The 16,540-nt window shown below is 42.2% G+C and overlaps 1 pseudogene; it reads left to right on the plus strand.

Annotated features, from left to right (window-relative positions):
* The first annotated feature begins 2,660 nt into the window (after positions 1–2,660).
* Positions 2,661–16,005, plus strand: LOC115464480 (annotated as a pseudogene).
* The last annotated feature ends 535 nt before the right edge of the window (positions 16,006–16,540 follow it).

Raw genomic sequence — 16,540 nt, forward strand, 5'->3', positions numbered from 1 at the left:
GCACAGCCGCCGGCCGTGGCAGGCAGCAAAGCTGAGAATGATCAGGTCCAATCCAAGAGTCAGGGCAGGCAGCAGAACAGAGAATAGTCGGGTCCAATCCAAGAGTCAGGGCAGGCAGCAGAACAGAGAATAGTTAGGTCCAATCCAGTAGTCAGAACAAACAGCAAAGTAGACAGCAGAACGCTCAATCGCAAGCACCAAACCTCTATAACGATAGAAGCCGAAGCAGAGTGTGAAGGCGACTGGGTTCTTAAATAGTCCTCTCGTCGACGATAACCACAATCAGCTGGGAGAACGATCCTGGATTGGCTGACTGCTTGGAAGAGGTGGACCAGAGCAAGAAGCGGCCAATCAGACGAGGCGGAAGACCGAGCCGGAAGGAAGCCCCACCTCCACAAACACTGACAATCCGCGTGGCCAGCCTACAGGGCGAATCGGGATGGTCGGCCACGAGGCTGCAGTTAACCAGGCCGACGCCGACAGTCAACATGGCCGGCCATCGCTACCGGAAAGCGTCAGCGTGGCTGGCCTTCTGGGGCGAGATGATATGGCCAGCGACGAGACAGAAGCGACCATGGCCAACCCTGACCGCCGACATGGCTGGCCACCGCTATTGAGACTGGAGGCAAACTGCCCGTGCGGATGGCACCGCAGGTGACGAACATAACACCTGGCAACCATCTGACCCCAAGATGAACAGGGGATTCAATTTACTAGCAGAACACCGGAGCCCAGTACAGCTCTCTTGAGTTGTGCCCGAGCTTTCATATGCCTTTCCATGGCCTCCTGCACTAGGCCACTCTGAGCAGGCTCCTCTTCTGTGCATATACTCTAGCTCCAGTATCCCCCGCACTGATAAGTGCTGCTTTCTGATGTCCCAGACTACCTCAATTGGACCCAGGGTGCCACTTTCCACAATTCTGTGGTTACTTTCTGGGTGTGATCCCTTGTTCTGTCTTGTGAATGTCTGTTTGTGTTTTGTGTGTAAAGTCATTTAAACTTGATTTGTGTATGGTAATAATGGTGGGTGGTGAGATCAGGAGAGGGACAGGGAGGAGAGGGGATTAGAGGGATCCCAGCATGTCTAGCATCAGCTCTAGTTGTGATTAAAGGAAAGAAAGTTATCAGGTAAGACATAGTTTTTCCACACCCGTTCTCCTAACACATAAAAAAATTCTTCATGTGTTAAAAAAAACAAAAAACCTTTTTCTTAACAGGACTGTGTGAAACTTGCCAAATCCATTTCGTGAATTAAGGGAAATAGTCTACAAATGATCTGGAGTTAAACATTTGAGCTCTCAAAATGTGCAATACAATGTCCTTACAGTGCATGACATCAACAGGGAGAAAATGCTAGTCTGAGAGTTTTGAAAGTGCTTAATATGCTGACACAGACTGTATATGGTGCTCAGCAGCAGATTAGGCTGTTAGGTTACCTGAGCGAGAACGTGGGAAATGTGGGGCATTAATGAGAACGTGGAAGGAGGCTAAGACAGAGAGGCAGAAACTGTATTGTAAGGAGGTAAGGATGGTGAATTCGAGGAACAGCCTCCCAGTGCAGATGAAAACAGTATCTGAATTTAAGAAACCTAGGGACAAGTACATAGAATCTATAAGGGAATGAAAAGGAGAGTAGATGGTATGGATGAGGAGATTGCATAGGCCATATGGTCCTTGCCTACATTTTCTCTGTTTCTCTGGGTTCTCAGCCCACTGACCTAACCATTAGGTTCCTGCTCCACAAAACTCAGTTTCTTGGTGTAGAAGTGGTACAGATAAAGAAGCAGCCTGATCATTGTTCCATTATCTTTTCCAGAACTTATGGGGGGTCAGTATTCAGTCAACATGATATCTGGCTTAAATTAAGAGTTGACACTGGTGTTTAACATAATCTATAAAGTCAAAGCCATTATCTATGTAGGTAGTAGGACTGAATCTACTGATAGTGTGGTGTCCTAGCTGGCATTAAGTGTTTAGCTTAGGCCATTTGAATAAATCTGTATCAAGCAGATTTAATTATTGCAACGTCTTGTGGTTAAAGATGAGAAAGATGGGGTGCAGGATGGTAGTAATAGGGATCAGATGTGCTCTGCTATTCAAGGTGTTGGATTACCAAGGAAGGGACACAATAGACTACTCTGGAGAGATATTTTGTATCAGTCTCTCTCTAACTGGAATCTCAGATGTATCTAAAGCAGTATAGACATAATAACTGCAGAGTGGATGTGTTGCATAATGATACAATAGTGTGTTATCGTTAACTGTATTATAATGTTGGGTTATAGTGGGGTCCTTACAAACATTCCAATCAAATTTATATTTGTCTCTAAGTCAATGAAGACAGAGGATCCATAAGGTTATATTTAAAAGAAGCAACCTATATTTCACGGTAAATGAAGATGTCAGGAGCAGATATCCTTTAAGGCTGAACCTCTGAGATGTAGGGCCCAAGAGACCGTATGGTGTCCTCACAGGTATTGGAACTCATCTAGAAATAGAGTGGTCACTTCACCATAAGCATTACAATTTTGCTTTCTTCATCTTCCTTCTGTGTAAATGCACAGGTCTACTTCACTGCAGATTAATACATAATGTTTTCTGCCTATTATTTAAATATTCAATTAGATAGCACCATCAGGAACCATACAGCAGCCCACACTATGCCGAGCTATAACATTTGGAGCAGGAAGAGCAAACGTGATCACATTGGCAGAAGTAGAAGCTGTTTCACATCGTTAAAGGTAGAAGCTCATCTGATTCTGCTTCTATTGATGCTCTGTGACAACCTGTGGAAGACGGCTGAGTGTCAGTGCACACTTGGAAACTACCTATCAACAGAGTTACGACCAGGTTACCGTAGGGATGGGGACATCATGATCGGGGGACTTGTAACTGTAGAAACCTTTTACCCATATAATCATCCATCCTTCACAACTGTTCCCCCATTTGATGGACAAAGCTTGTAAGTAGCATCCTGGTTAAATTCCTATATGAGACAGGCTTGAAGGTGTTATTTTTGGTAGGTCACTGGCATGAGCTGCAAATATATCCTGATGACATTTTACTAATCCTCTCACATTATATCTGAGGTTTTTCCCTTTGAAATATGCGCTGGGGAAGAAAGACCTGCTAAGATTTTTATCTGCTTTATCTGTGAATATTTTCCCTTTAAAACCATTGTGATAATACATAACTAGATGTGTTGTTGTCTCTCTCAAACTCCCATACCTTTAGGACAGGTGAAAATATACTTTTATTTGTGTCTAATTTTTTCAATGAACAGAGTGAAAAGTTTTATGAAAGTTTTAAACCCTGGGTAAAAGTATTATGAAAAGTGACCTCCCCACACACACACATTTTTCCAAAGCACCTTTGCATTCTGGCGCTGTTTTATATTGAATTACTTTAGATATCCAGGCAAATATTTGAAAACTTGCATTATATTTTGCTTTTCTTCTTCTGTCGAGCATGTCTTTAGCTCCTTCAGCCCCTCTGTGTGTGACTTATTCTGCAAACTATCCACCATTTTACTCACTTTCATATGAATTACCTCCATCCTAATTCTCCTTTAATGCAGAAACTTTACTTCAGCTGAGGTAGCCACCCCACCCGAGGTTGATATCTGATCCCGAGCAACCTAGTAGCCACAGCACCACTGGCTTTTCACTCCCCCCAGATCCACACCCATTCTCCTAACACATGTTAAAAAAATTCTTCATGTTTAAAAAAAAACAACTTTTATTAACAGGAATGTGTGAAACTTGCCAAATCCATTTCCTGAGTTGTGGTTCCTCCTTTGTCTACTGTTAACTTGAAAAATGGTGACACCCGACAAGAAGGGAAATAAACACGCCCAATACAGCAATCCTTAGTGTGTGCTATTTTTCTATCATTGCATATTTTCTAGTGCATAAGTAATTTGCTTGTCATTATTTTACTGTATCAAGAGTAAAGTTCTGCACCTGAATTAGAGCATTTTGTGCAGAAGCTCAATGCAACACTCTAATGCACAGATGATTACATTCATCACTTGACAGCACATAACTAGTGAAGTGTTTGTCTGAATGTCCAGTGAAACCTAAAAACACACAATCTGTGCAGTAAGCTTTAGGAAAGTTATTTGTGTAAACAGAGTTTTCAGGCACAGATGTAGTAAAATGAGGGGTTTCTTGAGTTGTCTGCCATTTTGCACAATAGTCAACTAGAGTTACCCATAAAAATGAATTGGATAACAAACTTTTCCATGAAACTTTAAATTAGTCAAATAAGTTGAGGTTTAGTGGTCTTATCCCACCTCACCTCCTCTTCCTCCTTGTTCTTTCTTCCCTCCCTACCCCTCCACTTCCTCTTTTTTCTTTCTCCTGTGCTCTGGGACACATCTTCACCTGTGGCTGATATGAACTTCCGCCAATATTTTAAGCTGTTCTATCATGGGTCTGGCCTCATTTTTTTGCTGTGGATTGGGAATTTCCACGTGTACTTCCAACCATGCTGTGTCCCCTGATACCACTTCTTCATCCAATGTTCTTTGGCTCCTGAATAATCTTCAGGAGGAAGTTTATATTTTTGGTTCAGATGGATGAGCAGAGAAACAGCCGTGCTAAAGTCCGTGTTGGTAGGATGTGCATGCATCTGCTGTGGCCTGAGGGCATGGCTGAAGAATTGAACAAATATGGGAGGAGGAGAGAGAGGAAAGAAATGCAATTAATTTCTGCTAAACCTGGAGAATGCATGTTTTGGTCTTTGTTATCAGACCAATATGTAAAGTTTGTAACAAACAATGCTTCTAACCCTAATCCTAAACCTTTTTCACTCTTGTCTACTGCTAATGTCATATTTTAATGATATTTATTGTCCTTAAAGTCCTGTACCATTGAACTATTACAACTTCCTGGCCTTTGTGTCTGCAGTGGAGGAGATTAACAACAGCTCGGAGCTCTTACCCAACCTCACACTGGGGTTCCACATTGAGAACCCTTTTGACAACTTTTTCTTAATGTTTAGAGCTGCCATGAATATATTTTCAGGAATGGACACCGGGATCCCAAATTACAGCTGCAAAACATCTGGTCCACTGTTTGCTATCATTGAAAGTCTTCCTCCTGAGCATTCAAGCCAATTTTCCAGCCTGTCCAGGATATACCACTCCCCACAGGTCAGGGAGCATCTTTGATTTCACTTTGTTCCCTCTTCTATAATCTGGTTCAAACTTTAAGGACAATGTGATTAACAAGTTTGATGAATTATTTGAACCCATGAGTGTAAAATTATTAATGCTCAGTGCAATAAGAATTCTGAGAGGGAAATTTCTTGCAAGTATTGATTTATTGTATAATAACCAAACTAATGTGTGTGTGTGGGGGGGGGGGGGGGGGGGGGGAGGGTTAAGCAGCAGTTTCATTATAACTATTAATTTTCCTGAAAGAAACAAACAAACCAAAGTATCAGGTAGCCAGACTTCTACTTCATGGAATCAAAGGCCAGTTGCTCTAACTGATCCCAAGCTACAACTTTTTGTGGCAAACAATGTGCTGACTGAAGATCATGTTCCAAAGAATAGCAACTGCTACAAGGTGGGTAGATTTTTTCTTCTAACGCTGACTCAAGCCAACAAATTCTCCAGATGGTGAGCCTCACATGTGAATCTCAAATTAAAACCACAGTTATATAAAGGGATAATTGAGCCTGCCCATGGGCGGGAATATTGTGGGATATAAATGTCATAAATAAAATAAATAAATAAAGGGATAATTGAGAAAGTCAAATATTTAGAAAAGTCTATGAGTCTTATAGGTCTTGCTTTGAGCTGCTACAAAGAGAATGTATACCCCTCAGTTGGGACACCTTGCCTGGCACAAAAGGTTGTATACCTGTTACTTTTATTCTCCTTGAGCTTGAGGTCCTTGTGACCTTGAGCATGTCACTTAACCCTCCAATGCCATAGGTACAAAAATGTACATTTTTAACCCACTAGGCCCACTAAAGAAAGTACCTGCATATCAGGCTCTGTTCTATATATCACGCCTAAAACATTAGCTCTGAAAAAAAATATGCCTAGGAGTATTCCATAAACTGTACCAAAATTTAGACGCAGTTTATAGAACTCACCTAAATCTAGGTGTAGTTTATAGAATATGCCCTATGCCTATTTTCTTTGACTAGATTTAGCTGCAGCGATTTATACCAATGAAAACTTGGTGTAAATGCTGATGCCTAATTACTCGTAGAACGGGAATATTTTATAACACTGCATATCATTTTAAGTAATGCATGTGACCTGCCCATGCTCCTCTCATGGCCACACCGCCTTCTCAGATCCACATCTTAGAATATACACATATCCCTTTTAGAACACGCTTAGACAGTTGTGCATCTAAATACTAATTAATGACAATTAGTGTTAATACTTGCTTGTTAAGTTCAATTATTGGTGCTGATTGGCTTGTTAGCTAATTATGTTGCACTTGCAAATCCAGAATACAACCGGATTTACGCACGCAACTTAAGTTGCACTATATAGAATCCATAGGATAATGTGTACAGTGCTGTGTATGTTTAGTAGTACTATAGAAATGATTAGTAGTAGGAAATCATTTCATACTCAGAACTATCTCTCTGCTTTCCATTAATCCAAGACTAAGACAGGTGGAAATAATTTCCTAGGCACTGCTCTTCCCCTGAGTTGCTTGGAGACTCTCTTTGAGTGAGGAAGTAGTTTCAGGTTGGGGCAGGCCAGACTTTTAGGGGTCTCATGCAAAGTTCCCAGGGCTGCGGGTTTCCCACACATTTGGGCGGCTTTCTGCAACCAGTTGCGGGCAATTTTTGATGGCTGTGGGATGGCCTGCAGGCTGCGGGAAATTGGGCAGCTTTTTCACGGCAGCTGTGCGGGTTTGGGCGCTTTTTTCTCGGGGTAATGTTTTTTTTTTATTGGTGGTCTGCTCTGAGTACTCCGAGTCCGATTGGAAGGAAGCCGCCTTAGCCCGCCCCCAGAGCATTCCCTCCCCTCTTCTGCCTGCAGTCCACCTCCGTGGGGCTTCTATTGGTCCAATTTGGACCAATAGAAGCCCTGTGGAGGCTCTACGAAAGCTTACTGGTAGTCATCAAGTGGATAGCCCTAACGGAGCTGGACTCTGGAGGCGGAGCTCTCTTTTCATCTCACTAACGAATCCACTTCACTTCACACTTCCCCCCAAAATGAGGAAGAGCTTGAAGGGTTAGGGAATGTAAAGGACCGAGAGCAAAAGTAAAAAATCACCTTGCACATCCCAACCAAAAAGGTAATCTCTCTTGGGAAGGATCCTCCCTGCCGCAGCAGCCCATATGCCCCCGGTGGGGTGGAGAAGGAGACAGAGCCGGCGCTTTGAGTTGGGGGTTGCAGTTGCCAAGACGGAGGACAAGCGGCGAGGGAAAAACGCAGGCGAAGGAGATAGAGAAAACGTGCTCCTGGTCCACGGTACTAAGGTGCTCCTGCCGGGGGAGCACAGCCACTGCCCCAGAGTTTCCCCCTCCAGTTAGAAGAAAAAAAAAAAAGGAAAATTCTGATTTTCTCTGACTGGAGTTAAAGAGGCGGAAACGGAGGCGACGTCACGCGTCACGTCAGAGGCGGGGTTAATGACATCATCGGGGCGGGATTAATGACGTAGTCGGGTGGGGTTAATGACATTAGGGGTGGGGTAAATGAAGTCAGGGGCGGGTTTGATTTTGTGCAGTTTGGGGTTGGTTTGGGGCTGGTTTTGGGCGGGGAAAATTTTTTAAACCTGGCAACCCTGGTCTCATGCATCCTTGCTTTCCTTCAGAAGGGTCTAGACAAAGGGCTCTTAATGAACTCCTTGATGGTCCTGGTGCTGGACAAACTCTAAGTCTCCAAACGGTCTGTCTGTCTCCAACTCTATAATGACAAAGAAATTGAATCAGCTCAAAGAGGAGCTAGCAGCAAAAAAAGGAAATCTCCCCTCCATTTAAACTCCTGATCCTTTACCAGCACTCCCAGAAAGAATGAACTGACCCAGGAATAGATGGATCACAGTGGACTCTGGTAGATTATAACCTGTATTATAATTCACAGTTAATACCAGAATTCAAAATAATCAGATCTATACAAAAAACTTTTTTTTATTTTTAATATGCAGTGCTCAGTGTGTTGCTGTGCCTTTTACCATTTGTCACGGTAACTGCTGGTAGCATGCCAACTTCCAACCATCATTGCACTGGACCTGCCTACTCTTCCTTTATCATTCAATGCTGTTAACCAAGCACAAGGTGAAGCAGCGCATTGGGGAACATGTAAGCAATTTACGTATCAGGAAGAGAGAAGCACCCCTAGTGGAAAATTGGGAACAGTATGAGCACTCTATATCTGAGCTAGAGTATGCAGTCTTGTCTCAGGTAAACTTGCGTTGAGGAGGAGACATTTCAGCTATCCTTGTACAAATAGAACAGAGATTCTTATACAAATGGGGCACAGTTCAGCCCAATGGACTCAATAAAGCAATAGAATGGCTGCGTTAATGAATGGGAGTAGCCTGGGTCATCTGACACTTATCCTTTTCAGCTGTTGGATATGTATATAGCACTGTCACTTAGAGAGCATGTGCTTCAGCTTTGATTGTAGGGAGGAACTAGCAACTATTCAGCCTCCTGACGAGACCACATTTTTTGAATCTTGAGAGAGCCGTTTATAAGGTAAATTAAGCAACCGCTATTGAGAAATTGAAATATTAAGGAAGGAGTACTTACACTGTGTTGATTTTTTCCATTATTTTATAGACTGGAACTTATGTTCCCCTGAAGACGCCGTCAAGGTGAAACGTGGCACCACGTTGGGAACAACAATAGTATATACAGAATCATTTTTAAAGCACTAATGCACACAGACACTTGTGGATGAGAGTCACAGTAACAGAGCACACAACTGCACAAGACTTGCCCAAGATAAGTTACATCGGATTTGTTTTAGATAAGTCAAGCGCTTTGTTTTCATTCAACATCGCATGTTTAAATTGATAGAGACAGCATGCTTAACAGCATTGAATGATAAAGGAAGAGTAGGCAGGTCCAGTGCAATGATGGTTGGAAGTTGGCATGCTACCAGCAGTTACCGTGACAAATGGTAAAAGGCACAGCAACACACTGAGCACTGCATATTAAAAATAAAAAAAATTGCTATTTTCAAAACCAATTTTTTTAGATGTTTTTCTATGAAGTCTGTCAGAAGTGCATTCAAATCACAAGGGGGCGTGTCAGGGGTGTGTTAAGGGTGGGATCTGTGCACTTGGACATTTTGCTGCCATAATGGAACAAAACAAAAACATCCTGGGTTATGAGTTGGACATTTTGGTCTAGACCTGTCTTATTAACGAATAAGCCACATAAAAAGTGCCCTAAATGACCACTGCAAGGAATCAGGGATTACTTCCACTTACTCCCCAGTGGTCACTATCCTCCTCCCATCCACGCCCCCCAAAATGTAATTGAAAAACATTACTTGCCAGCCTCAGGTCCATTACAGCAGCATGTAGTGCTGGGAGAAATGCACTTCAGACAGGCCCATATCTCCCCGTACCTGTTACACTTGTGGTGGAAACTGTGAGCCCTCTAAAACCCACTATACCCATGTATAAGTGCCCCTTCACCCACAAGGGCTATTGTAGTGGTGTACATTTGTGGGTAGTGGGTTTTGGGAGGCTCAGCAGAGAAGATAAGGGAGCAACAGTGAAATGTATACCTCGGAGCATTTATTTGAAGTCTACTGCAGTGCCCCCTAGTGTGTCCCATTGCTCTCCTGGGGATGTCTGTGTGGCTAAAGAATGCTGGTTCTTCCTACATCCTAATGGTTTGATTTTCTGCGTTTTTCACTTAGACATTTTTTTTAAATGGACCAAAATGATAAATGCATAGAGCACAAACACATCCCAGATCAGTTCTTGAAACCTTTTTAAAAATCGTTGTTACATTGGCCACCCTCCAATCTTCCGGTACCATGCTCGATTTTAAAGATAAGTTACTTATTACTATGCTCTAAGTACTTGATATGTGAATGAAATATGATCTTTTCATGACAAAGATGCTGATAAATCCAATCTTTTATTTTCAGCAGATCAGTTACACCTCAGGAAATCTTGTCATGAGCGACACAGCTAAGTTTCCTTATTTCTACCGGACTGTTCCCAGTGAGCTGCACATCTGTGCTGGGATAGTCAAACTATTAAAGTATTTTGACTGGACCTGGGTTGGTATCATTGCATTTGATGATGAAAACAGCATGAGGGCTGTGCAGATCCTGAGAGAAGGAATTGAGCAGAGTGGAGGTTGCATTGAATTCATAGAAACCTTCCATCAGTCCCGCTCATTCATACTTCCAAATAAAGATAATATTTATAAAACCTTCAATACATCTTCAACTAAAGTGATTATTTTGTATTGTAATAAAGACTACAGAGAGGTTATAAGACACACACCCATTTGGGAAGCACCTGGAAAGGTCTGGATCATCACAGAAGAATGGGGATTTTTGTTCCCCTCATACAATGTTGATAGAAAAAACACCATAGTTTTGTTGTTGCAAAAAAGACTATTCCAAGCTTTCACAAATTTGTCCTTGAGGTGAATCCTGCTGTATTTCCAAACAATTCGTTCACAGAGATGTGGTGGAAGGACCTGTGTAAGAACCAATGCCCCAAGAGCATCCAAAGACCCTGCAGCAATGATGAAACATTATTTTTCCAATTACACTGTGAATCTATAAACTCTGGGGATAGCTTTAATGTTTACAATGCTGTGTACGGCCTGGCACATGCTCTGCATGACATGATCACTTCTGGATCTGGAAATACCACCCTGTGGAGTGGAGAAAGTGAGAGATATCTAGATTTTCTGCCATGGAAGGTAATATTCTTTGTTATAACAATGGTATTTTCAGAAAGAAGTGATGGTATATGATTGCGCAGTGTAAAAGAGAAGCAGAATGCAGTGAATTCTATATGCTCATGTTCTTTTCTTTATATATATATATATATATATTAGATTGTAAACGATTCTGACTCATTGCAGAAGGGTGGTATATCCAGTGTTTTAACTATTAAACAGACATTACATAAAGGTAGCTAATTACAGAGATAAAAATCACATATAAAAACTACATGGGTAATATTTATCCTGCAGCTGTCTGGGGTTTTCAAAATATTGATTCCTATGGGTTGAATTAGACCTGGATATTCTACTACTACTACTTAACATTTCTAAAGCACTACTAGGGTTACGCAGCGCTGTACAATTTAACAAAGAAGGACAGTCCCTGCTCAAAGGAGCTTACAATCTAAAAGACAAAATATGCAGTCAATCAAATTGGGGGCAGTCTAGATTTCCTAGATAGAGGAACAATGGTTAGGTGCCGAAAGCGACATTGAAGAGGTGGGCTTTGAGCAAGGATTTGAAGATGGGCAGGGAGGGGGCTTGGTGTATGGGCTCAGGAAGTTTATTCCAGGCATAGGGTGAGGTGAGGCAGAAAGGGTGGAGCCTGGAGTTGGCGGTGGTGGAGAAGGGTACTGATAGGAGGGATTTGTCCTGTGAGTGGAGGTTTCGGGTAGGAGCGTAAGGGGAGATGAGGGTAGAGAGGTAATGATGGGCTGCAGATTGAGTGCATTTGTAGGTTAATAGGAGAAGCTTGAACTGTATGCGGTACCTGATCAGAAGCCAGTGAAGTGACTTGAAGAGAGGGGTGATATGAGTATATCATCCAGGCGGAAGATAAGACGCGCAGCAGAGTTCTGAATGGACTGAAGGGGGGATAGATGGCTAAGTGGGAGGCCAGTGAGGAGTAGGTTGCAGTAGTCAAGGTGAGAGGTAATGAGAGCGTGGATGAGAGTTCGGGTGGTGTGCTCAGAGAGGAAAGGGCGAATGTTGCTGATGTTGTAGAGAAAGAAGCAACAGGTCTTGGCTGTCTGCTGGATATGCGCAGAGAAGGAGAGGGAGGAGTCGAAAATGACTCCGAGGTTGCGGCAGATGAGACGGGGAGGATGAGGGTGTTATCGACTGAGATAGTGTTGGGATTAACCCTGCTGAAAATACGAAACTTCTGGAGGCCCATGAGGACCTAGAAATTATGTTTGGCTATCTGATACTCAGAATGAGTACTCAGATTACCTCCTCCTGAAGCAGGTTACGAAGCAGGGAGCCCTTGTCAGGGTATAGAATATGTCTCTGGCTGTCTAGGTGATGCACATTGGAAAGAATAATCTGAATCACAGTTACTTGATGCTAGGATCCACCTTGGGGGTCAGCACTCAGGAAAAAGATTTGGGTGTTGTTGCAGATAGTACTCTGAAATCTTCTGCTCAGTGTATGGCAGCAGTCAAAAAAGCAAACAGGACGCTAGGAATTAAGACAGGAATGGTGAATAAGACCAAAAATACTATAATGCCTTTGTATCGCTCCATGGTGTGTCCGCACAATGAGTATTGCGTTCAGTTCTGGTCACAGTATTTAAAAAAACATATAGCAGAATTAGAAAAGGTTCAAAGAATGACCATATCATTTTGTCAAGGGGATGGAAGTCCTCTTGTATAAGGAAAGGCTAAAGAGATTAGGGCTCTTCAGCCTGGAAAAGAGACATATGAGAGGAGATATGATTGAGGTCTACAAAATCCTAAGTGGTGTAGAATGAGTAGAAATAAATTGATACTTTACTCATTCCAAATGTAGAAAGGCCTCTTTTTTCCCGAAAATGGACATGCGGCAAAATCAAAATTGCCGCACATCCATTTTGGGACTCAGACCTTACCGCAAGCCACAGACCTAGCGGTAAAGAATTTGGGCTGAAAGTCCATTTTGGTGCACTAAGAAAAATGTTTCTCGTTTTCATTAGCTTCATCATTATCTGAAGAACCTCCACTTTAAGAACGTTCTGGGTGAGGAAATCTTTTTTGATGAGAATGGTGATCTCGCCATTGGATATGATATTATAAATGTTGTCATTCTACCCGATGGGACACGGATTAAAGAAATTGTTGGAAGTTATAACCCTTATGCTCCACCAGAGCAGGAATTTACAATCTATGAAGAGGCGATCATGTGGGAAAGCACATTCAACGAGGTCAAATTTAAATTCAATTTAAGCTCCTCGCCCTGGCATTTAAGGCCCTTCACTTTGGCACATTCCCACCTTACCTCACTGCTCTCATTTCTCCTTACACCCCATAGTGCAGAGCTCCAAAGAGGGCGTGACCATGGAAAGGACAGGGACAAATGAGGGGCATTCCCATAAATTACACATGATGTTATAGAATACCTGCATTTGCCTAACTGCTATCAGTTGGGTGCCAGCATTTACACCAGACTTTAGCAGGCATAAATGCTCATACCCAAAGTTGTGTGTGAAATGTCCATTAAGCTAATATTCTGTAATGGTCTATTCATGCAGAGTGCCCTTTATAGAATACTAGCATATAGCACGTATTATTTCAGTGCCTATCTTTAACATATAAGAATAACCATACTGAGTTTTTTTTAGGGTGGGAGGGGGTTGGTGACCACTGGGGGAGTAAGGGGAGGTCATACCCGATTCCCTCCGGTGGTCATCTGGTCAGTTCAGGCACCTTTGTGAGGCTTGGTCGCAAGAAAAAATGGACCAAGTAAAGTTGGCCAAATGCTCGTCAAGGACGCCCTTCTTTTTTCCATTATCGGCTGAGGATGCCCACGTGTTAAGCACGCCCCAGTCCCACCTTCGCTATGCTTCTGATACGCCCCTGTGAACTTTGGTCATCCCCGCGATGTAAAGCAGTTGAGGATGCCCAAAATTGGCTTTCGATTTTGCTGATTTGAGCAACCCTGGAAGAAGGAAGCCCATCTCCTGATTTGTATCGAAAGATAGGCGCCCTTCTCTTTAGAAAATAAGCCTGATAGTATACTACTTACAATGTCAACACAATATGAAATAGAACAATAGATCAAGATAAAATTTGCAACAAGTTTAAACAAAAAATATCTAGTGTAGCTAAATGAAACTCACTCTGGTCAAAGGTGTTAGCTAAATGATTAAAGAAACAAAAATACATATACGTAAATAACCTATAGTGAGCAGATCCATTGTTCAGTCTTTGAGACCGAAAAGTAGGTTACAAAGACATCACCTAAAAGTCCTTTTCTCATAGCCCAACTCTTACGAGAGGATGGAGAATTCAGAGTTATTTGAGGAAGCAGAGATATTTTCTCATACTTTTAATCAAACCATTAAGGGTGACCAGCACAGAAACATTGCTCAAAACATTCCCTAATCAACCTGAATGACTGATTCCAGGTCAAACTTATTTCACTTTATTTATATTTCCAATGAAAATACAGCTCATATTGACCTCCATATTCTATTGAATAGCTTGGCAATGCGCTCAAAAAATAAATGGGAAAAATGCTCATGTTTAGACAGAAAAGTAACACTGTATTTGAAAAGTCATTATCCAGTATTACCTCAAGTTAATCAGTTTCTTCTAAATCCTCAGACACCTCCAGAGTTCAGATGCAACCCGAGATGCCCTCCTGGGTTCAGGAAATTAACCAGGGAAGGACAGCCCGTCTGCTGCTATGACTGTATTCCCTGTCCAGAGGGAGAAGTCTCCAGCCAAAATGGTGAGTGATTTCATGTTATAATGTGAAAGGTTCATATTAGGCCCATATTCAGCTTTCATTGAAGATCCAAAATGGGCCAGCAAATATGCATGCACTCCTGCCTTTTCCAAAACATCAATACAACTGAGAACATCCTGATCTGCATGTCTCAATTGCAATCTCAGTATTCTAAGAAAAATGGGTCTTCACACGTACAAGTGGAATACCTTGTGTTTAATACAAAAGTATGAGCTGAGTACCGCTAGCAAAACTAACCACACCCCGATTAGATAAGATGTATGGAATCCTTTGAAAACATCCATTTTAGGTGAAATTTCATCTAAAAGATAATACATGATTTCATTTACAGGAAGCTCATCATTCACTATTGTTTAATTTTTTGTTATTTAATGTTTGCTACTGTCTGTCATTTTGAAACAAGCCTTACATATAAAGGAAAAGATACTGTCCTATAACTGATGCTATCTCTGAAATAACGGGACAATATTTTTCATTCTCAGATATAGACACTTGTACGAAATGCCCAGAGGACCAATGGCCCAATCAGAAGAGGGATGCCTGTATCCCAAAAGTGATATCCTTCCTGACCTATCAGGAGCCTCTGGGGATAGCTTTGACTTTCTTCTGTATTATCTTAATTCTCATTAATACTGTCATTTTGGGGATCTTTATTCATTACAAAGACACCCCCATAGTGAAAGCCAACAACCGAGATCTCAGTTACATTCTTCTCATCTCCCTCATGCTCTGCTTCCTCTGCTCCTTGGTATTCATCGGCCACCCTGACAAAGTGACCTGTATTCTCCGACAGACTGCCTTTGGGATCAGTTTCTCCATCGCTCTCTCCTCTATATTGGCAAAAACTACCACTGTGGTCATGGCCTTTCATGCCACCAAGCCTGGAAGCAAGCTCCGGAAATGGATGGGTTCTAGGATCTCAATTTCTGTAGTCCTTTTCTGTTCCCTTATTCAAACTGTTCTGTGTCTTACCTGGTTGTTCACTTCTCCCCATTCCCATATCTTAATATGAAATCAGAAATTGGAACAATACTAACTGAATGTAATGAAGGGTCAATACATGCATTTTACTTTGTTCTGGGTTACCTGGGATTTCTGGCTGGTATTAGCTTCATCGTAGCGTTCTTAGCAAGAAATCTACCCGACAGATTCAATGAGGCCAAGTACATCACCTTCAGCATGCTGGTGTTCTGCAGCGTCTGGATCTCTTTCATCCCAACATACATGAGCACCAAGGGCAAGTACATGGTGGCAGTGGAGATATTTGCTATCCTGGCCTCCAGTGCTGGACTTCTGGGCTGTATTTTTTTCCCTAAGTGCTACGTTATTCTGCTGAGACCTGAAAGGAACAGCAGAAAATGCTTGTAAAAAAACTAGAATTATTAATAAAGGATGAATTAATTTAAATATTGTTATCAGTTGTTGGGCAAGTCCAAGTTAAATGTCCTTTTTTTACCCAGAAACTGTATCATTGGTTGAGGCCATCCTAAATTTCATATATTTTATATTATAGCTAAAATTATATATTGTACACAATTTCAATATAACATTAAGTAGATATAGAGGGGCATAATCGAACGCAAACGCCTATCTCCATGGGCGTTTATCTCCAAGAACGTGTCCGTGAAGGGGAGGGCCGAACCGTATTTTCGAGAAAATGGACGTTTTTGAGCTGGGCGTTTGGTTTTTTTTTAGCGTTAATGGAAACTACAAATGCCCAGCTCAAAAACGTCCTAATCCGAGCCATTTGGTCGTGGGAGGGGCCAGGATTCGTAGTACACTGGCCCCCCTGATATGCCAGGACACCAACTGGGCACCCTAGGTCAGTGCTGTGGACTTTAGAAAAAGCTCCCATATGCATAGCTCCCTTACCACGGGTGCTGAGCACCCAAACCCCCTCTCC

This window comes from Microcaecilia unicolor, chromosome 3 (assembly GCF_901765095.1).
Source record: "Microcaecilia unicolor chromosome 3, aMicUni1.1, whole genome shotgun sequence".
Lineage (NCBI taxonomy): Eukaryota > Metazoa > Chordata > Amphibia > Gymnophiona > Siphonopidae > Microcaecilia > Microcaecilia unicolor.